This window comes from Aristolochia californica, unplaced genomic scaffold (genome assembly GCF_029961685.1).
Source record: "Aristolochia californica isolate CCGP_79_NKW_82.1479 unplaced genomic scaffold, dmAriCali1.0.hap1 SCAF_2, whole genome shotgun sequence".
NCBI classification, from domain to species: domain Eukaryota; kingdom Viridiplantae; phylum Streptophyta; class Magnoliopsida; order Piperales; family Aristolochiaceae; genus Aristolochia; species Aristolochia californica.
Window position 1 is genome coordinate 13018759 of NW_027181881.1, and position 23847 is coordinate 13042605.

The 23847-nt window shown below is 43.1% G+C and overlaps 1 pseudogene; it reads left to right on the forward strand.

Annotated features, from left to right (window-relative positions):
* The first annotated feature begins 314 nt into the window (after positions 1–314).
* On the forward strand, positions 315–11610 carry LOC137956361 (acetylornithine aminotransferase, mitochondrial-like; annotated as a pseudogene).
* Positions 11611–23847: the final 12237 nt, after the last annotated feature.

Consider the following 23847-nt stretch of genomic DNA (forward strand, 5'->3'; position numbering starts at 1 on the left):
AGGGTAATTTGGTACGATTTGCCCCTATTTACTTCTTATTATTATAGTTATTTAATTTTTTTATTGAATTAAATAATAAAAATAATATTTATATAAATATAATAAAACAAATAACATTCTTATAAGAAATAATTTAAAATATTTCTTGGGTTATTTTAAAAATATAATAAAAATATTTTAACATATTTCGAAATGAATCTGTTTAGCTAAAATTGAATTTGACGAAGCAAAAATTTAACAGATAACTTGATTTCAAAACAGAGGTATATTTCATGATCGAAGCACTTTCTGCTACTACAGAGGTATATCCCACCCTTGTGCACCTGATCTTACACGGTATGCATATTAGGTTTAAATGGATTCAGAGTATCAAACTCTAACCCACGTCACTCGGTCCGTCATAGGCCCCCGGCGGCGGAGCTTCTCAAAATCTCTCCGTCGCATTTTCAGGAATTCCACCTTAGCTCCTCCCTTTCTTCAAAATATTTCGTGTCTAAAGGTAAGATATTCCTGCGTTTAAACTTTTATCCAATCATATTCTTCCAATTCGCGTTAGAAATATCTCCGAGAATCATTTTTGCAGACCTTTTTATTGGTCACGAATCTCATTCTTTTCAAAATTATTGTAGACTTTCTGGTTGATTAACCCCTTTTGATTTCTACAATAGCGAGAATAAGTACCCAGTATCGGCTATTGAGTCAACAGGCCTCTGTTTATTTGAAGTGTAGAGCCCCTATTTTGAGATTGAACACATTTCGACCCATTCAGTTGTTCTCATTTCTGGGAAGTCCTTCTTTAGTCTGTTGAGCTAGGAGGAGTAAGCATGTACGCTTTGAATGCAACTGTTGGTAATTCGATTTCTTCATCTTATGAACTACGTCGGGTGTTTAACGTAGACAAGAGGAAACATGATTCCCAACGAATTGCTTGTGGAATTTTTGCTTGTGGGGAGAGTCGAGAGATTATGGAGACGGAAGCGAGTGTCTTTGTTGGAACTTACGCTAGAGCACCTGTAGTATTGAAGAGTGGGAAGGGGTCTAAACTGTATGATGTGGAAGGGCGAGAGTATTTGGAAATGACGGCAGGGATTGCTGTGAACTCTCTTGGGCATGGGGATCCGGACTGGCTGCGGGCAGTCGTTGAACAGGCAAGCACGCTCGCACATGTCAGCAATATGTATTATTCAATCCCTCAGGTGAGAAATACTCCGTCTTTACAATGTGTTTCTTTTCTCATTTCTTCCCCATTATAACTTCTTTTGTAACTTCTGTATCAATTTATTAGACGTATGAGCTATGAACTACAAATAATATTTTATAGGGTCCTCGGATCATAGAGTTTTGATGATTGCATCATGTTTCACGTTCTACATAAGGAATTCCAAGCGACCATATTTTTGTCCTGACAGACTTCATTACTACTGGGAATCGGAAAATGGTCTTCGTTTGTACTTTATTAAGCAGTTTCCTCTTTACAATTTGCATTATGTTGTCACTGTCTTTCGCTTTGGCCATTGATCCTCAAAAGCCATGGTGTCTTACTTCCTAAATTTGGTCGAGTTCATAGAGGTAATAATGGTTTTCATTACAGCCTATGTTAACCATGTCTTTTGCTGGACATATAGACATTTATTCTATCACATTATATTGTTTTGTCACTTTTGTTGGATTATTGGACTGGCACTCTCCTAGATTTGATTATGGAAAATATTATCCAATTATTTTTCAAAACTGTGCTCCTGATACCTGAACAGATTAACTATGTTACATTTACATAATGTCCTCTATTATTTAAATAAAGATAAACAGGTCAGTAGTTAAACGTTTGAGAGGAGTATATTGTCTTTTTACTTGATGATGATGCGAAAACATACCCTGCTGCAGGTAAAGCTTGCTCAGCGCCTTGTGGAATGCTCCTTCGCTGACCGGGTCTTCTTCTCAAACTCGGGAACAGAGGCAAATGAAGCAGCCATTAAATTTTCTAGAAAATATCAAAGATGTTCAAGGCCTGATGTTAAAGAACCTGCTACTGGGTTTATTTCTTTTAGCAATAGTTTCCATGGAAGGACAATGGGTGCTGTTGCTTTGACAAGCAAGGAACACTTCAGATCTCCATTTGAACCAGTCATGCCGGGCGTCACCTTCTTGCCTTATGGAGACATAGAAGCTGCCAAGCATGCAATCCAGCCTGGTAAAATTGCAGCAGTCTTTGTGGAACCTATCCAGGGGGAAGGCGGAATATATAGTGCAACTAAAGAATTTTTGGAAGCCTTACGAAGTGCTTGTGATGATGCTGGCGCACTCCTGGTTTTTGATGAGGTCAGTTACCAGATTCATTGACAGTTTTTCACTCAATTTTTTTCTTTGATTTGTTATTTATGACTATTTCTATCTTTATCTCTTTAAGATTGATTACACGACCATGAATTGTGCTAAAACGTCAACAATAAATAACAACTATCTGCCTCATACTTGGGTAACATGGAATTGGGTAGATCATAGATGCCTTATTCTTAATGGTCATGTGAGCTTGTGCAATCTTTTAAAACATGTTAAAGAAAATCCAGCTCATAGATGCACCAAGGATGAAAGCTAAAATGTTGGAAAAAACCGCAATATGAGTGTCATCGTTTTTTTAAAGTGAGTTTGACATTCTCTGTGTTGGCTAATTCCTACTGTACAGCAGCTGATGTTTTGCTCTTTCATCATTTTTTTTTGAGGAAAGGATGTGTTAGGATCTTCCCGAGCCATGGATCTTGTCACCCTTTTTCCTTCTCTTCCCTCCAGATTGGATGTTGACGCTGGGAGAGGAGCTCTATTTCTTGAACGTGGAATGGTGATGACGGAATAGAGATTATTGAGCGGTGAAGGAAGCTCGATCTGGACCTCTGAGGGAGAATCCGACCTAGACCTCTAAGGGAGAATCTGACCTGTCTAAACTAGATTTCTCAATGCTTAATCTTCATTCCTCTTGTCGTCCCAATAAATAGGTTTGGGGACGAAAATACAAGTTAGACCCGTGGGTCCATTGGTTAACGCCAATTTACATCCAAACCAGACCAAACCAAATTGAAATACATGAAAAGGGAAATAACATAATTTAATTCCAACGCCTGTTGATAACTCGGGATGCTATGGAGTCCATAACATCACCCCCTTCCTGGAGAAAGAGTTTGTCCTCAAGCTCGAAAGTGGGGTATAGAGCCTTGAAAGCGGCTAAGGGCTCCCGTGTAGTGTCAATGGGGTCAGCATCCGCCCACTGCACTAGTACCTCCCAATCGCCCTGAATGTGACGAGCCTGCAACACTTGCACGAGAGTAGAAAGGACACGTCCCTCATGTAGTGGGGGCAGAGGGGTGTGCAGTAATGGGGAGTCTCCCTGGAAGGCCTTCAGTTGTGACACATGAAACACATTGTGGATCTTGGCGTTGGGTGGAAGTTGCAAGCAGTAGGCGATTGTGCCAATACAGTCCAACACCTGAAAGGGACCATAATATTTCGGAGAGAGCTTGTGGCGTTTGGAGGCTGTCAGTGAAAGTTGTCTGTAATGTTGGAGACACAGCTATACATAATCTCCTGGAGAAAAGAATACTTCCCGGTGCTTCTTATCATAATATAATTTCATAGTATTCTGAGCCTCTTGGAGATGAGTGCGCACCTCACTGAGCATGACGTCCCTTTCTGCTAAAGCCTGGTCCAAGGTGGCTACCTTGGATGCACTTGGTTTATATGATCAAAGTCGAGGCGGATCTCTGCCATATACGACCTTGAACGGAGTAGTTCCGATTGCGCTGTGGTAGGATGTGTTATAACAAAATTTTGCCCAGGCCAGCCACTTAACCCACCTTCTAGGTGAGTCCCCCACAAAACAACGGAGATACTTCTCAATCATCCGGTTGAAGACCTCGGTCTGTCCATCAGTCTGCGGATGGTAGGCGGAAGAAAACGCCAACTTCGTGCCTTGCAGCTTGAATAGTTCTTTCCAGAACGTACTGGTAAAGAAGGCGTCCCTGTCACTGGTAATGGACACAGGCATCCCATGTAACCGGACAATATTATCCATGAATAGCTGAGTTACGTGAGCTGCTGTGTAAGGATGCGCCAAAGGGAGGAAATGGCCATACTTAGAGAAACGGTCAACCACTACCTTTAGAACTGATTTGCTGGACGAGGGGGGAAGGCCAGCAATGAAGTTCATGGAAATATCTGACCAGACTTGGGACGGTAGCTGAAGTGGTTGGAGCAACCCTGCGGGACTTAATGATTCAGCTTTATTCCGTTGAATTGTCTAGCAAGCCGCCACATAATCTGCTACACTGCGCTTCATGCCCTTCCAATAAAATACCCAACTGATCCGGAAATATGTTTTCTGTTAGCCCTCATGTGTACTGTCATGAAAAGAGGCTAAGATGCTGGGAATAAGTGGCGACGTGTGGTGCAAAAAGATCCGATCTCTGAACAAGATAAGACGATCTTGGATCGTCCAGTGTCTATCCGATGTCTCCTGCCGAATATCATGATATAATGCAATGAGTTCCGGATGCTGTTGTGTTTCCTCCCTAATAGAATCCAACAAGAGATCTCGGGGTTGACTGATAGCATGTAAGTGTGGCTCTGGAATGTCTCGGCGAGACAAAACATCAACCCCCACATTCAAACTGCCTGGTTTATACTCAACTGTAAAGTCAAACCCCATCAGTTTACTCAACCAGTGCTGTGGAGGGGAGGTGGTGAGTTGCTGCTCAAGAAGATACCTCAGGCTGTAATGATTGGTTCAAATCAGAAATAGGCGCCCCCAAAGATAAGGCCGCCAATGCTGTATTGCTTTAGCTAAACCGATCAATTCCCTCTCATAAGCTGCTAGCTTGTGATAGTGTCGGCCAAGCTGTCGGCTGAAATAAGCGATCGGATGGCCTTGTTGCTGTAACATTGCACCTATACTGCCGCCCGAAGCATCACATTCCACCACAAATAACTCATCAAAGTCAGGTAGCCGCAAAACCGACGCTAAAGATAATGTTTCCTTCAACTGCTGAAAGGAATGAGCTGTTGTCTCAGACCAGGTGAAAGCATTTTTCTTGAGGAGGTTGTGGAACGGTGCGGCAATCTGGCCATAGTTGCGGTTAAATTTTCTGTAATACCCAGCGAGGCCAAAAAATCCCCTTAACGCTGTGATGGAGGTGGGAGGAGGCCAATCTGTGACGACCTGAATCTTAGTCTGGTCAACCTTCACCCCAACTGCTAAAATAACGTGGCCCAAGTATGCCACTTCGGAGGTGGCCATAGAACATTTGGACTTATTTAAAACCAAATGATGGGAGCGGAGAAGAGTAAATACCTGGTGAAGGTGCTCGTCCCAATGGTTGCTATACACCAATATATCATCAAAAAATACGAGAACATATTTCCGCAAGATAGAACTAAATACCTCATTCATGAGGGCCTGGAATGTGGATGGCGCATTGGAAAACCAAAGGGCATCACGAGGAACTCGAAATGACCGTGGTGCATGCGGAACACGGTCTTCTCCACATCTGAAGGATGAACACGAATCTGATGATAGCTAGACTTCAAATCCAGCTTGGTAAATGTAGTAGCCCCATGTAACTCATCTAGCAACTCGCCCACCATTGGGATGGGAAATTTGTCTTTTATTGTGTGAGCATTGAGTTGCCTGTAGTCCACACAAAACCTCCACGACTTATCATGCTTTTTGACCAATAATACCGGGGATGAGAAAGGAGACCTGCTTCGCTGAATTATTCCCTGGGCGAACATATTTTGGCACTGCCTCTCAATTTCATCCTTCTGTAAGTGGGGGTAACGGTAAGGCCGAACCACCACCGGGTCAGTTCCCATCTTCAAGCTGATGCGGTGATCACAGTGGCGAATAGGCGGAAGAGTAGTAGGAACATGAAATATATCTTCAAAGTATGTAAGTAATTGAGCTAACTTACAGTGCTCGGTGCTCTCGACCTGAACTGACTGAAGTGCGCTGGACACCGGAGCATGGGTGCCATGCAAGGTGATCTGACGCTGGGCCTCTGTAAAGTCATGGTCAGGGCCTGGAAATCCCACACAATAGGCCCCAACCGTTGTAGCCATTGAACTCCGAGTACCAATTCAAAACCGGCCACTGGAATCACCAAGAAATCGGCAAGAAAGGAGTGGCCCTCAATATGAAAGGGGGTAGCTGTAGAAATACCTACACTGGTGATTTTTTCCCCATTGGCCACGGAGACTGAGAGGCCGGTGGTCTGCTGGACTACTAACCCAAGTTGTTCTGCCGTTGGCTGACCGATGAAGTTATGTGTGCTGCCAGAGTCAACTAAAGCTAATAACTGGAGATGGTGCAATTGTGCCCGAACTTGCATGGTGTTAGAACTATGCAGACCTATCATGGCATGAAGTGAAATCTCTGGGCCCTCGTGTTCTGTCTCAACAATGTCTTCCTCTGGTAGTATGTCCTCACAATCCTCCCAAAGAACCACACTGAATAATCTTTTGCATATGTGACCCTGGACATACTGTTCATCACAATTAAAACAAAGGCCCTTGACATTTCTCTGTTCCTTCTCTTGTCTATTCAATTTTTTGATATAAGGGGCTGGTGGCATAGAGTTAGAACTTTCTGCACGCTGTGCTGCACTAGGTCCAGAACGTGGAGGCCCTGAATAGGGTGCTGGCGCAGGGGCATGGGTCCTGCTTGGCCAAAATAGTTTTCTGACCAGCGAGTCCTTCAGAACACGCTGTTTATTATCAATTGCCTTGGCCAAATTCATATCGTGGTCCAATTCTGTAGGACCCTGTAATTCAACTTCCAGACGCAGAGCCTCGGTCAATCCAGCAGTAAAGATTTGAACAAACTGGGAAGGCCGGTCAAAATCACTAGCTCTGGCCAAACGTTCCTGGAAGGTCTTTTGGTACACATTTGGTGGCCCAATCTATTTATAATTGATCAATTCGCCCAATGGATTGCTACTAGCTGGAGGACCAAACCTCATCATGCAAGATTGTCTAAAGGTCGGCCAATCCTGAACCAAATGTTCATTTCGGAATTGGTGAGACCATAGAAGCGCTTCATCGAGCATGTGGTATGCGGCGAAACGAACCTTGTCATCCGCTGGTGTTTTTTGATGATAAAAGAACTGGTCACATTTGTGTAACCAGATCAAGGGGTCCTTAGACCCATCAAATGTAGGAAAGTTCAGTTTGAAATACCTGGGAACTGAATTAGGGCTTTGTGCGTGAGGAGCCATGGGGGGATGGGGGTGGCGCAGCAGTGGGGGTGGTGGTGGCATTTGCTGGTGGTGGTGCTCTGCCGGTGGTGGCCCTCGATACCCATTGTCATCCTGTCGCCGGAGGAGGGTTTGGAGGGATGCGTCAATGGTTGCTAAGGACGAACGCATGCCCTTTGTTTTTCCTTTAAGAGCGTCTGACCTCTGTCCAAGTTTTTCAATGATAGGACACAAATCTTCTGGGGAAGAGGAATCCCCAAGGGTGGACCTGTCTGATACCAAGATGTTAGGATCTTCCCGAGCCATGGATCTTGTCACCCTTCTTCCTTCTCTTCCCTCCAAATTGGATGTTGACGTTGGGAGAGAAGCTCTATTTCTTGAACGTGGAATGGTGATGACGGAATAGAGATGATTGAGCTGTGAAAGAAGCTCGATCTGGACCTTTGAGGGAGAATCTAACCTGTCTAAACTAGGTTTCTCAATGCTTAATCTTCATTCCTCTTGTCGTCCCAATAAATAGGTTTGGAGACGAAAATACCAGTTAGACCCGTGGGTCCATTGGTTCACACCAATTTACATCCAAACCAAACCAAACCAAATTGAAATACATGAAAAGGGAAATAACATAATTTAATTCCTACGCCTGTTGATAACTCGGGATGCTATGGAGTCCATCACAGTATGTACTCATTAAGCCCGAAGGCAAGAATTACAAAATAGGGTGATCCCAATGAGGGATTGAAGGGAAACCCCCGCTCTAGCTAGAGAGTCAGCCAACCAATTGGTTGCTCTAGGATCATCATTCCATCTACAAACAAAAGAATTTACAAGATCCATAATTTTAAAATCGCATGACCAGTGACTCCAAGGAGGATCTTTCAGTCCTGAGAACCAATAAATCACACGTTGTGAATCACCCTCGATGAGGAGAGTTCCTTGAAATCTGTCTTTGAAAACTAGAAGACAATGACATAAAGCTTGAAGTTCAGCTGTTATGGAATCGGCGATACCACGGGACCAGCATAGGACACCAGAGGAACACCTGAAGAATTTCTGGAAACACCATCAAAACCAGTAGCACCTGGATTGCCAAAAGAAGATCCGTCAAAAATTAAGTTTTGTGGCTTCTTTTTCTGGAGGCTTCCATTCTTCAACTAGAGAAGGACTACATTGAGAAAGGCATGAGATCTGGAACAAACAACCTCTAACAAGATCAGCCCAGACCTCATCAAAGAGGGAAATAGTATTGAGCCAAGAAACAATTTGAGAAAAAATTCTTTCAGCAACTCTTTGCCAAGGTAAAGCATTATTTTGGAAGATCCTCCTATTCCTCTCTTTCCAAATACTCCAAGGAATTATGGTAAGACAAGCTTGAATCAAGAAATTGCCAAAAACCATACAATACATCATTGAATCAAGAAATTGCCAGATAACAAGATCAAAGGCTTTTTCAAGGTCTAAGTCAGGACAATTCTTGGCTGATTGTTTTTCTTAAACTTGTCAATTACTTCAGGCACACTCATAGCAGCATCCAATATAACCCTTTCCTTCATGAATGAACATTGTTTTTGATTGATAATGTGAGGAATTATAGTTCTGAGCATGCTTGTAGGGATGCGAAAAATCAGCTTATAAGCTCAAGATATAAGACTAATGGGCCTAAAGTTAACAACCGTCTCTATGTTCTCCCTTTTTGTAATCAAAGAAATGATGGATGCACCAATACTATGGAAGGTGATGCCATTGTTATAAAAATCATATATCATTGTTCGAATGTCATTTGCCATAATACACCAAGCATGTCTATCTCCGTTAAATCCATCCGGGTCAAAGTCTTATTAAGGGGCATTCAGGCAGCTGCATCTTCAATTTCTTTAATAGTGAAAGGTCTCTCCAACCAATTTCTTTGAATTTTTGTGAGTTTGTTCAATCGAAGTTGGTTAAGAAATGGACGATCTACCCAAAGCTAACTCTCCCCCAACGTGGAGGGAGTTGATTATGTTATATCGCCAATGGCCAAGGCAATGGAATGAAAGAAAAGGGTATCAACATCTCCTTTTAACCATTTGTATCTTGCACGTTGCTTCCATTCAATTCTTTGATGATTCAATAAATTCTAAAGAGTAATAGAAGCCTCAATTGTATCTGAGAATTTAGAAGGGGAAAGAGGTCTGCCTTCCTCACGGAGATCAAGAGAGTCAATCTGTGATTGTTATGCATTTCGTTGAGCAGAATTTGAGACCTGAGTTGATTTAGACCACTGTTTTAACTTAAATTTCAAAGTTTTCAGCTTCAAAGCAATAATTCCTTCCGCCGGTCTATTAATCTTCTCTTCATTCCACCATACTTCCATTAATTTTATGCAATTTTTATCCTCTACCCACAAAATTTCAAATTGAAACGGTTTTCTCCCCCAATTGCTTTGTTTGGTTTCAAGGATAATAGCCAATGGTTCGATATTGGTTTCCCCGCAACAAGAGCAGAAGCATCATTGTAAATTTTAAGCCAATCTCCCATGCCAAGAAATCGGTCTTTAGACAATATTGGACACCCTTTGCAAGTTATTCCAAGCAAAGGATTTACTAGAAGCTGGAATTTCATCCAAACCATAAGCACCAATAAAGTTACTAAATTTCCTCATTGATGCAGTAATGTGAGTGGCCTGAGGGGATTTTTATAACAGAACCTGATTGTACTAAAATCTCCTGCAAGAAGCTTAGGGGATGATCAGTTATCCAAGAATTAGGAAAACTCTTCCCAAAGCTCAGTTCAATATCTGTAGTTACAAGGCTCGTAAATACCTCCCAAACATCAAATAGGACCAGCATCTTGATCTTTGAATTTAACAATCACAATGTAACTTCCCACCTTGCAATCAAGAGCTTCTAGGTTGGCAGTATTCCAAGTGACAAAGAATTCCCCCAACAGTGTCACAAGCATCACGAGCTATCTGTATGATTGAAAAAAAAGAAGTGGTAAAGCTTGCTTTCTGTGTTATGACCTGTTCTAAAGGAAATGGTTCAGAGTCAGTTACTGTACACCTTACAAAAAAATGCATGTGGTACCTGTAGAAAACATAACTATATATCGAATTTCCTAGTAAGATGATTTTTCTTATGAGATTTCCTTCATCAAGTCAGTTGGCTGCTAACACAAGCCTAGAACAAAATATAAATTTGTTTCTCTCTCTCTTGCCATTTTTGTTGAAGTGCCCACTCTATCATGACTCAAAAACAAATTTCCCAATCCTAAGCCCAAGGAACTGCATTGAGTAGAAGTTGTAAATTGTTCAGTAACCAGTGAAACCATGACCGAGTTTACCTTGCAAATTTGATTGAGGATTTATGTCTGTGCTGAAAAGAATGTAATTAGGAATGAAAATGTTTCTATTGATTTATTTCTGGAGGACTAAACTAACTGATTTTATCTCTTCCTCTTCTCACTAGCATTGCGTAGTTTCTTTATGAAACAGCAGTTTGGGAATGCTTATTAAGTTTCCGTTTATGTTCATCTGGCAATTGTGTGATCTTGATTATAATCTCCTCTCAGGTTCAATGTGGACTTGGATGAACTGGATTGCTTTGGGCTCATGAGGCGTATGGGGTGTTCCCCGATATAATGACTCTTGCAAAGCCTCTTGCTGGAGGTTTACCTATAGGTGTAGTCCTTACAACTGAAAGGGTAGCTGCTGCTGTTAGTGCAGGAGATCATGGTAGCACATTTGCTGGCGGACCGCTAGTTTGTCATGCTGCCTTATCAGTTTTGGATACAATCCATAAGCCAGAATTCTTGGCCAGTGTATCAAAGAAAGGCCTGTACCTGAAAGAACTTTTAGTTCAGAAACTAGGTGGAAACCCCCATGTTAAGGAAGTTCGTGGTATTGGGCTTATTGTGGGTATTGACTTGGACGTGCCGGCATCACCCCTTGTCGATGCTTGCCGCGAATCTGGTCTTCTTATATTAATTGCAGGGAAAGGGAATGTGGTGAGGCTGTTTCCACCACTGATCATAACAGAGCAAGAACTCGAACAAGCAGCTGAGATTTTGTCAAAATGTTTGCCTGTCTTAGATGTTAATGGGTCAAATCTGTAGGAAGAGGGAAAGGGAATGTGGTGAGGCTCCACCACTGATCATAACAGTGCAAGAACTCGAACAAGCTGCTGAGATTTTGTTAAAATGTTTGCCTGTCTTAGATGTCAAGGGGTCAAATCTGTAGGAAGAGGCATCTGTTTTTTCATTTGACCTGCTGTTTCCTTTTGCAATTATGTACCTTGCAACTATAATATGGAAGGTCGTTGGACCATTGTAAATGCTGCGGTAGACAATTGTGTGAAAACCATGCTTGCATTGTGAAATCATTTACTACATGAAACGTGGGCCTGAAGTGTGAATGCTTCAGTTTGCTCATTGATGCTTTAGTTTGCTAGTGCAGAGCATGAAATGCCATCTCCCTAATGGTTATCATCATGAACAGTGTACCATCCACACGTCGAAGCATGTGAGAGATGTCTTGTCACTCTCTGATTGGCACCTTATAAAACCCAGGGCAATTGATAGTGCAACTTAAGAGCTAAAAAACTTCAAAACTTGGATTCGGAGCTAAGATTATTTGGTGTTAGTCCATTCAGACAAAAGGACGAGAGATTAATTGAGCAATTTAACTTTATAACATTCAGACAAAAGGACGAGAGATTAATTGAGCAATTTAACTTTATAACCAATTTTTCTGCCTAGGCCTCTGAGGTGGAAGATTGCTCTAGTAATCACTCTTATATTTTATTGAAGTGATTCATTATTTGCACTCAAAACTGAGTTGTTGGATCTCTCACTCTCCTAATGTGGTGAATTCTATGTTAAAAACACTTTGAAAAAGAAGAATTTATTTCTAGACTATGTTGGTGACCTTTATTTTCTAGAGTGAATCAATCCCATTTTGCTCCTCAGTTTAGATGGATGGATTTGATATTTTTTATGTAAACTCTTGGGGATATCTGGAGGTTCGACACTCTGAAAGGCCAGTGGGATTTTTTTATTGTTTTGGGCAAAGGATGAGATTTAGGTTTTTCTTACTCTTTAAATGTGTTTCTTCTGGCCATACATGATGAGAAAAAATATCATTTCTATACATAAAAATATCATTTCTATACATACAGAGAGATTTGACAATATGCACATTTCTTGCTCTTGTGTTTGATTAATTTGATGACTTAGCATCTCCCCCCTAAACCCTACACCCTACACCCTACACCCCCCAAACCCAACATCTCCCCCAGTTCTGGCGACATATCAAAGAAGAAGCCGATGCATAAAAGTCGATGTTCCCCAAGGTGAATCTCTTCGTCTCCCTAAGAAAGCACAATTCGCCTTATCTTCTTCTATTCCTAATGACAGATCAGATCGGCTTGGGGAGGAACTCCAAGTGGAACGTCATAGATATGACGATGAGACATGGAATTAGATGATGCAATTGGCACGCCATATGGGTGCCGTCTATAAAGGTCAGTTGCTTGGTGATAACTCAGTGTCGGGAGTAAAAAACCGAGGTATCGAATGAATTTGATATCCTGGAATGTCAGAGGGATTGGTACTTTCCGGAAGCTTAGCATGATATCCAGTTTTCTCTCCCAATTCAAGCCTTCTATGATCATCTTCCAAGAAACAAAATGCCAAAACAGATGTCATTGCCAAGGAGCTCTGGTTGTGCCCCTCTATTAAGTGGGTGGCGGTAAACGCTATTGGACACTCTGGAAGGATATTTGTAGCTTCGGACTCGATGAAATTCGACTCTCTAAGTGTCATTGAGGGCCGTTTCTCCTTGGGTATTCAATTTAAAGATCTCACTTCCGACAGAATCTGGTGTGTAGGTGGTGTGTTGGTCCAACCAAGTATAGGGACCGAAGCCTATTTTGGGAGGAGCTCAGTGCTCTTCAGCAGACTTAGACCCTCCCATGGATATTTGTGAGAGATTTCAATGTAATCAGATACTGTCATGAGGAAAAGCCTCCAGCAATCAGAATTTTTGCCTCAATACGAGGCTTCTTGGACTTCATAGGCGGAGGTGGTTTGGAAGAGATTTCTCTCTCTGGTAAGAACTACACTTGGACAAATGGCCAGCAACAACCTATCTTATCTAAATTGGACCGTATCTTGGCATGCCGAGATTAGATGCAGCTATTTGGGAATGTGTTAGGTTCTTCCCTTGCCATGGATCGAGTGACCCTTCTTTCCTCTCTTCCCTCCATGGTTGATCTTGACGTTGGAAGAGAAACCTTGTTTCTTGAACGAGTAATGGTGGAACTCAATTTAGAATGAAGGAGCTTTGGAGGAAACTCAACCTTGGACCTCAAAGGGAGAATCCGACCTTGACCTCTGAGGGAGAATCAGACCTGTAAAATATAATTTTCTCAATACTTGCCTCTCTTTTCCTTCACGTCCCCCTAAATAGGGTTGAGGACGAAAATACAAAGATGACCCATTAGGTCAAGTGGTTCACGCCACATTACACTGAACCAACCCAAATTAAACCAAACCAAATAAAGTAAACCAAACCGAATTGAAATTACATGAAAAGTAAATTGACATAATTTAATTCCTATGCCTATGGATAACTTGTGATGCTATGGAGTCCATAACATCATCCCCCCCCCTTGGAGAAAGAGCTTGTCCTCAAGCTCAAAGTATGGGTAGAGGGTGCGAAACGCCGCTAATGGCTCCCATGTCGTGTCACTGGGGTCAACATCAGCCCATTGCACTAAGATCTCCCAATCACCCTGAATATGACGAGTTTGTAATAGCTGTGCCGGGGTAGAAAGTACACGTCCCTCATGGAGTGGTGGCAGCGGGGTGTGCAGCATGGGCGAATCACCGTGGAAGGCCTTTAATTGTGAGACATGAAAGATGTTGTGAATTCTGGCCTCTGGCGGAAGCTGCAATCTGTGGGCCACTGTCCCAATGCGGTCCATCACCTGAAAGGGACCATAATATTTTGGAGAGAGCTTGTGACGTTTGGAGGCTGTCAACGACAGCTGCCTATAGTGTTGGAGATGCTACCAAACATAATCTCCAGGACAAAAGAAGACTTCCTGGTGCTTCTTGTCATAATATTGTTTCATAGAATTTTGTGCCTTCTGTAGATGAGTGCGCACCTCTGTAATGAATGTGTCTCTTTCAGCCAATGCTTGGTCCAAAGTTGCGACTTTAGAGGCCTCTGGTTCATAGGCTAAAAGACGGGGAGGTTCTCTACCATATACCACCTTGAATGGGGTTGTGCCGAGAGCACTATGGTAGGAGGTGTTGTAACAGAACTCAGCCCAGGTGAGCCACTTAACCCACCTCTTAGGTGAGTCCCCCACGAAACAGCGGAGATACATTTCAATGGTTCTGTTGACGACCTCTGTCTGACCATCAGTCTGTGGATGGTAGGCTAAAGAAAAGGCTAACGTTGTGCCTTGTAACTTGAAGAGTTCTTTCCAGAAGGTACTTGTAAAGATTGCATCCCTATCACTGGTAATTGAATTAGGCATCCCATGTAATCGTACAATGTTATCCTTAAAAAGTTGAGTGTTAAGTTCCTCACGAGCCATGGATCTTGTCACCCTCCTCTCTTCTCTTCCTTCCATTACCTTGCTTGACGTTGAGATGGAATGAGGGGTTGAAGGGAATTGATTTTCGGAAAGGAGAATTGGGGGAAAAACGGAAGAGAGCTTGAAGGAGCTCTTGACCTGTTTATCTAAATTACGTTAACTAAAGTGAACTCAATTGATAATCTTCATTACCCTAGCCGTCCCCTTAAATAGGGTGGAGGACGTCCAAAACCCTAAAGACCTCTTGGTCAATGGTTCAAACCAATAAATGCTAAACCAACCCAAACCAAAGACAAAACCAAACCAAGAAACAATTACATGGAAATTGAAAAACGCATTCATTAATTCCTACGCCTGTTGGTAACTCGTGATGCTATAGAGTCCATAACATCACCCCCCTCCTGGAGAAAGAGCTTGTCCTCAAGCTTGAATGAAGGATATAAAAGTCAAAATGCTGATAACGGCTCCCATGTGGTGTCACTGGGATCGGCATCTGCCCACTGGACTAGAATTTCCCAATCCCCTTGAATGTGGCGTGCTTGTATTACCTGAGCCGGAAGAGAAAGGACTCTGCCCTCATGTAGTGGCGGCAGTGGAGTGTGCAGTAGGGGCGAGTCACCCTGGAAGGGCTTCAATTGGGAGACGTGAAATACATTGTGGATCTTTGCTTCCGGTGGTAGCTGCAAGCGGTATGCCACGGGCCCAATTTGATCCAATATCGGAAATGGACCATAATATTTTGGAGACAGCTTATGGTGCTTGGCTGCAGTCAGGGACAGTTGGCGGTAGTGTTGAAGCTTTAACCACACATAGTCTCCAGGGCAATAAGATGCCTCCCGGTGCTTCTTATCATAAAAACGTTTCATAGAGTGTTGGGCCGCATGCAGATGTGTACGTACCTTAGTGAACATAGCGTCTCGTTCAACTAATACTTGGTCCAAAGTGACGACTTTGGATGCCCCCGGTTCATATGGTAACAAACGAGGTGGATCTCCGCCATAAACTACCCTGAAAGGAGTAGTACCCAGTGCTGTGTGGTAAGATGTGTTATAGCAAAATTCTGCCCATAAAAGCCATTTCACCCATCTTCTAGGTGCGTCTCCCACAAAACAACGAAGATACATTTCAATCGTGCGATTGACAACCTCTGTTTGGCTGTCCATTTGTGGATGATAGGTAGACGAAAATGCCAATTGGGTGCCCTATATTCCTTCCAAAAGAAACTGGTAAAAATGGCATCCCTGTCACTGATAATGGATGAGGGAATTCCATGTAATCGGAAAATGTTGTCCATAAATAATTGAACGACCTGAGTAGCAGTATATGGATGCACCAAAGCAAGGAAATGCCCATATTTTGAAAACCGATCAACGACGACGAATATCACCGATTTACCTGATGAAATGGGAAGACCAGCAATGAAGTCCATGGAAATATCAGACCAGATTTGAGATGGTAGTTGCAGAGGTTGCAGTAGGCCGGCTGGACTTAAAGATTCGGCCTTGTTTCTTTGACAAATCTGACAAGCAGCTACATAATCAGCAATTGTGCTCTTCATGCCCTTCCAGTAAAAGTCCCGACTGATTCGGAAATATGTTTTCTGTTGACCCTCATGTGTGCTATCATGGATAGAGGACAGGATGGTGTGAAGAAGTGGGGATGTATTATGCAAAAAGATCCTATTTTTGTAGAGAATGAGACGATCCTAAATCGTCCAATGAGGAGCAGTTGTCCCCTGTTGAATATCCTGATATAATGACATGAGATCCGGATATTGATTTACTTCCTCACGAATAGAATCTAATAGCAGTGCACGTGGGTGACTGATAACATAAATTTGAGTGGCGGAAATATTCCGACGTGATAAGGCATCAGCCCCCAAATTCGAACTACCTGGCTTATAATGAACCGTAAAATTGAAGCCCATGAGTTTAGTTAACCAATGCTGCTGTGGGGATGTGGTGAGGCGCTGTTCAAGAAGATACTTGAGGCTGCAATGATCTGTATGAATGAAAAACGGTCTTCCCCAAAGATAAGGTCGCCAATGTTGGACAACCTTGGCTAACCCAATCAATTCCCTCTCATATGTAGCTAACTTATGGTAGTGTTGTCCCAACTGATGGCTGAAATAAGCAATGGGGTGTCCCAATTGTTGTAACACTGCCCCTATACCTCCCCCGGAGGCATCACATTCCACCACAAATTCTGCCTCAAAATCTGGTAATTATAGGACTGGCGCTGAGGCTAAGGCCTCCTTTAACAGGTTGAAGGCCTGTTCTGCTGAAGAAGACCAGTGGAAGGCATTTTTTTTGAGCAGGTTGTTGAGTGGTGCTTCTATCTGGCCATAAGATTGGATAAATTTTCTATAATATCCCGCTAAGCCCAAAAATCCCTTTAATGCTGTAGTGGAGGTGGGAACCGGCCAATCTGTAACTGCCTGTATCTTGCTTTGGTCAACTTTCACGCCCACAGCTGATATGACGTGGCCCAAATATGCCACCTCAGATGTACCCATAGAACATTTCGATTTATTTAAAACCAAATGATGAGAGCGTAGAATGGTAAATACTTGGTGGAGGTGGTGGAGATGTTCTTACCAATTTTTGCTGTAGACCAGAATGTCATAAAAAAAGACTAACACATAGTGGCGCAGAAGTGAAGAAAAGACCTCATTCATGAGGGCCTGAAAGGTGGATGGTGCATTGGAGAGACCGAAGGGCATGACGAGGAACTCGAAATGACCGTGATGTGTGCGGAAGGCAGTCTTCTCCACATCCGCCTGGTGAACTCGTATTTGATGATAGCCCGATTTCAAATCTAATTTGGTAAAAATTGTAGCACCATGTAACTCATCCAGCAACTCGTCCACGACTGGAATGGGGAACTTGTCCTTAACTGGAATGGGGAACTTGTCCTTAACTGTGTGCAAGTTGAGTTGCCTATAGTTGACACAAAATCTCCAAGATTTATCTTTTTTACGTACAAGTAACACTGGTGAGGAGAAAGGAGATCGACTGGGCTGGATCACACCTTGAGCGAGCATATGCATGCACTGTCGTTCTATTTCATCTTTCTGGATATGCGGGTAACGATAAGGCCGCACCACTACTGGATCAGTTCCCAACTTTAAACGAATGCGGTGATCGCAATGACGCACTGGTGGTAGACCTGTAGGGTCATTAAATAAATCCGCAAATGCTGTAAGTAAAGGAGCTAACTGATCATCACCCGTGTGTTGAATATGAAAAGTGTGAAGTGCGTTAGGGACCTGTGCCACAATGCCTTGTAATGTAATCTGGCCCTGTGGTGCTGAAAATGTCATAGTCTGGCCTGAAAGTCCCATAATATCGGTTCTAATAACTGGAGCCATTTGACCCCGAGCACCAAATCAAATCCAGCCAATGGAATGACTAGTAAATCTGCCTGAAAGGAATGCCCCTCAATGGTGAAAGGGGTGTTAGCACATAACCCCACGCTAGCAATTTTGGCCCCATTGGCCACTGAAACTGAGAGTCCCCTTTGTTGTTGAATTTCCAATCCCAATTGTTGTGCGGCTGGTTCACTAATAAAATTATGTGTGCTGCCCGAATCAACTAAAGCAAGTAGCATGAGATGATGTAACCTGGCCTTTACCTGCATGGTATTAGAACTACGCAGGCCATGCATGGCATGGAGGGAGAGCTCTACTTCCTGTTGTACCTCTTCAACAATTTCATTTTCAAGAAACTCTTCTGAATCTTCTTCCAACAATTCAATACTGAATAAACGTTTACAGGTATGTCAGGGCAGGAATTGTTCGTCACAATTAAAACATAGGCCCTTTGCCTTTCGAGTGTCCATTTCCTGTTTAGTCAAAAATTTACGTGGCATAGAGTGTGGAGGCACACTAGTAGCCTGATCTGCTCGGTTAGGGGCAGAGGACCCAAAACGTGGACCAGATGCAGTGCCCTATATTCTGTTTTGCCAAAATGGTTTTCTTTGTAAAGACTCTTTTAGAACTCTCTGTTTGTGCTCCACAACCCTGGCATAATTCATTGCTGAGTCCAACTTTGTCGGACCAAGTAATTCCACTTCCAATCTGACTGCCTTTGTCAATCCAGCATTAAAAATCTGAACATGTAGGTGAGGAGGAACAAATTCACTAGCTCTGGCCAACCTTTCTTGGAACGTTTTTTGGTAAACTTCTAAGGTGCTGGTCTGTTTGTAGTTGATCAATTCCCCCACTGGGTTGCTGCTAGCTGGATGTCTGAACCTCAACTGGCATGCATGTTTAAAGTGCAGCCAATCCTGAATGGAATGGACATTTCGGTAGTGATGGAACCACATGAGCGCTTCATCGAGCATGTGGTAGGCAGCCAAAGTAACCTTGTCCATTTCCACCGTTCGTTGATGATAAAAGAATTGTTCACATTTCGTGAACCACAGTAAAGGATCTTTAGAGCCATCATATGTAGGAAAGTTAAGTTTAAAGTACCTGGGAACCGTTGATGGTGCTTGTGCGTGAGTGGTCATTGAACCCATTGGTTGGCGTAGGGGTGGATTTGGTGGTGGCGTGAATTGTTGGTGGGGAACTGGTTGTGGTTGAAAATTGGTTGCTGGTGGTGGCGATGGTGCTTGAAGTGCAGCAAGTTGTCGGAGGATGGATTGTAGAGATGATTCCAGAGTTTGTAAGGTAGTATTGATGTGAGAAATTTCAGTACCTTGAAGAGTGGATCGTTGTTGAAGTTCTGAAAGGACTTGACATATGTCCTCTGGAGAAGAGGAATCACCGAGGGTGGACCTGTCTGATACCACGTTGTTAAGTTCCTCATGAGCCATGGATCTTGTCACCCTCCTCTCTTCTCTTCCTTCCATTACCTTGCTTGACGTTGAGATGGAATGAGGGGTTGAAGGGAATTGATTTTCGGAAAGGAGAATTTGGGGAAAAACAGAAGAGAGCTTGAAGGAGCTCTTGACCCGTTTATCTAAATTACGTTAACGAAAGTGAACTCAATTGATAATCTTCATTACCCTAGCCGTCCCCTTAAATAGGGTGGAGGACGTCCAAAACCCTAAAGACCTCTTGGGTCAATGGTTCAAACCAATAAATGCTAAACCAACCCAAACCAAAGACAAAACCAAACCAAGAAACAATTACATGGAAATTGAAAAACTCATTCATTAATTCCTATGCTTGTTGGTAACTCGTGATGCTACAGAGTCCATAACATTGAGCTACCTGCGTTGTAGTGTAAGGATGTGCCAGAGGAATGAAATGCCCATATTTAGAGAAACGATCCACCACTACCAGGATAACAGATTTACCTGACAAAGAGGGAAGTCCATCTATGAAGTCCATAGAAATATCAGACCAGAGCTGTGATGGAAGCTGAAGTGGTTGGAGCAACCCCGCTGGACTTAATGTTTCAGCTTTATTCTATTGACAAGTCTGACAAGCCGCCACATAATCAGCTATACTGCGCTTCATGCCCTCCAATAAAATTCCCTACTGATTCGAAAATATATTTTCTGTCGGCCCTCATGTGTACTGTCATGGAAGGAGGCCAAAAGGCTGTTAATCAGAGGGGATGTGTGGTGTAGAAAAATTCTGTTTTTGTAGAGGACGAGATTGTCCTGAACCGTCCAATGTGGTGCCGCTGTGCCCTGCTGGATATCCTGTATAAGGAGATAATATCTGGGTACTGTTGTGCCTCTTCCTGTATAGAATCCAACAAGAGAGCTCTGGGCTGACTGATGGCGTTTAATTGCGGCTCTGGAACCTCCCGGCGAGATAAGGCATCAGCCCCTACATTCAAACTTCCCGGTTTATACTCGACAGAAAAGTCAAACCCCATAAGCTTAACCAATGTTGTTGTGGTGAAGTAGTGAGACACTGCTCAAGAAGATACTTGAGGCTGCAATGATCAGTGCGAATAAAAAAACAACGTCCCCAAAGATAAGGGCACCAATGCTGTATAGCTTTCGCCAATCCAATCAATTCCCTCTCATAAGCTGCCAACTTGTGGTGGTGTTGGCCCAGTTGACGGCTAAAATAAGCAATCGGGTGGCCCTGTTGGTGCAACACTGCGCCAATACCGCCCCCTGAAGCATCACATTCCACTACAAAGGACTCCTCAAAGTCGGGGAGCTGCAAAACTGGGGCTGATGATAAGGCGTCTTTCAATTGCTGAAAGGAATGAGCTACTGTCTCTGACCAGGTAAAAACATTTTTCTTGAGGAGATTGTTGAGCGGAGCTGCAAGCTGGCCATAGCTACGAATAAATTTTCTATAATATCCAGCTAGGCCGAAAAATCCTCTTAAGGCTGTAATAGATGTCGGAATAGGCCAATTTGTGACCGCTTGTATCTTACTCTGGTCTACCTTCACCCCTGATGCTGAAATAACGTGACCCAAATATGCCATTTCTGATGTGCCCATAGAACATTTTGACCGATTTAAAACCAAATGAAGTGAACGTATAAGAGAAAATACCTGGTCAAGGTGCTGAAGATGTTCTTCCCAACTGTTGCTATAGACCAAAATATCGTCAAAAAACACCAATACATATTTTCGCAAGAGAGGGGAAAATACCTCATTCATGAGGGCCAGGAAGGTGGAAGGCGCATTTGATAGACCAAATGGCATTACGAGGAATTCAAAATGGCCGTGATGCGTGCGGAACGCTGTTTTCTCCACATCTGATGGATGAACTCGGATTTGATGATAGCCAGATTTCAAATCGAGTTTAGTAAATATAGTAGCTCCATGTAGCTCATCTAACAGTTCGTCCACCACTGTAATAGGAAATTTATCTTTAATTGTATGGGCATTGAGTTGTCGGTAATCCACACAGAACCTCCATGACTTATCATGCTTGCGGACTAGTAATACCGGTGAAGAAAAAGGAGACCTGTTGGGTTGAATAATACCCTGTGCTAACATCTGCTGGCACTGCCTTTCAATCTCATCCTTCTGTAAGTGAGGGTAATGATACAGACGTACCATTACCGGCTCAGTCCCCGTTTTCAAACGGATACGGTGATCACAGTGCCTAAGTGGCGGTAAGGCAGTAGGGTCTTGAAAGATATCCTCAAATTCTATAAGTAAGTGAGATAACTGGCATGTATTTGTGGACTGGACCTGGGCAACCTGTAGTGCGCAGGTGAGTGGTGCTTGTGTGCCATGCAATATAATCTCATGTTGGTCCTCTATAAAAGACATGGTCAGAGCTTGGAAATCCCATAGTATTGGTCCCAACAATTGTAGTCATTTAATTCGTAGCACCAAATCGAATCCTGATAGTGGAATCACCAGAAAATCTGCAACAAATTTATATCCCTTAATATCAAAGTGTGTGGTTGGTGATATGCCTACACTAGTAATTTTAGCCCCATTGGCTACTGATACAGAAAGACCATTCTGTTGCTGTACTACTAACCCAAGTTGTTCTGCCGCCTGCTGACTGATGAAATTATGTGTACTACCCGAGTCAACTAAAGCCAGTAACTGTAAATGATGTAATTGGGCTTTAACCTGCATTGTGCTTGCACTGCGTAGACCAGTCATAGCATGAAGGGAAATCTCTGGACCTTCTTGGTCAGTTTCCACAATTTCTTCCTCTTGTGGTATTTCTTCTCCATCCTCCCACAGACATATACTGAATAATCGTTTGCAGTGGTGACCAAAAACATACTGTTCATCACAGTTAAAACAGAGGCCCTTGGCCTTTCTCTGTTCCATTTCCTGTCTAGTAAGTTTTTTGAAGTAAGGAGCAGGTGGAGCTGAATTAGAGATGTCTGGGTGTGGGGCTGCACTGTCTCTAAATCTTGGAGGTCCATAGGAATGGTTTGGCGAAGAGGCATTTTGCCTTCCTGGCCAAGCTGGTTTTCTGACCAGTGACTCCTTTAGAACACACTGCTTGTGCTCAATTGCTCTGGCTAAATTCATAGCGTGGTCTAAATCTGTAGGAGCATGTAATTCAACTTCTAAACACAGAGCTTCTGTCAAACCAGCAGTAAAAATATGAACATACTGTGTGTGGCTAACAAACTGGTTTGCTCGGGCTAACCTTTCCTGGAAGGTCTTTTGGTACACCTCTAGTGTTCCAGTTTGTTTGTAATTGATTAATTCGCCCAATGGATTGCTACTAGCAGGAGGACCAAATCTCATCATGCAAGACTGTCTAAAAGTTGCCCAATCCTGAACCACTTGGTTATTTCGGAATTGGTGGTACCATAGAAGCGCTTCATCGAGCATGTGGTAGGCGACCAAATACACTTTCTCATCCGCATGTGTTTTTTGATGGTAAAAGAACTGATCACTCTTGGCTAACCAAATCAAAGGGTCCTTAGACCCATCATACGTAGGAAAGTCAAGTTTTAAATACCTGGGCACAGTGTTTGGTCCTTGAACGGCAGGCCCCAGATGGGAATGGGGTTGACGCATTGGTGGTCGTGGGGGAGGTGGTGGGTGGAATGGATGGTGTTCGGCCGGGGGAGAGTAGGCAGCTGGAGGTTGGGCTCGTGTATCATGGTCCTCTTGTCGCCGGAGGAGAGCTTGGATGGCAGCATCCATTGATTTTATTGCCTCACGCAAATCAGAGGTTGTTTGACGCACCTCTTCCAGGGCATGAGCCTGGTTATCTGTCCTTTGCCTATTATCTTTCACTAACTGTCTCAAATCGTCAGGGGAAGAGGAATCCCCAAGGGTGGACCTGTCTGATACCAAGATGTTAGGTTCTTCCCTTGCCATGGATCGAGTCACCCTTCTTTCCTCTCTTCCCTCCATGGATGATCTTGACATTGGAAGAGAAACCTTGTTTCTTGAACGAGTAATGGTGGAACTCAATTTAGAATGAAGGAGCTTTGGAGGAAGCTCAACCTTGGACCTCAAAGGGAGAATCCGACCTTAACCTCTGAGGGAGAATCAGACCTGTAAAATATAATTTTCTCAATACTTGCCTCTCTTTTCCTTCACGTTCCCCTAAATAGGGTTGAGGACGAAAATACAATGATGACCCATTAGGTCAAGTGGTTCACGCCACATT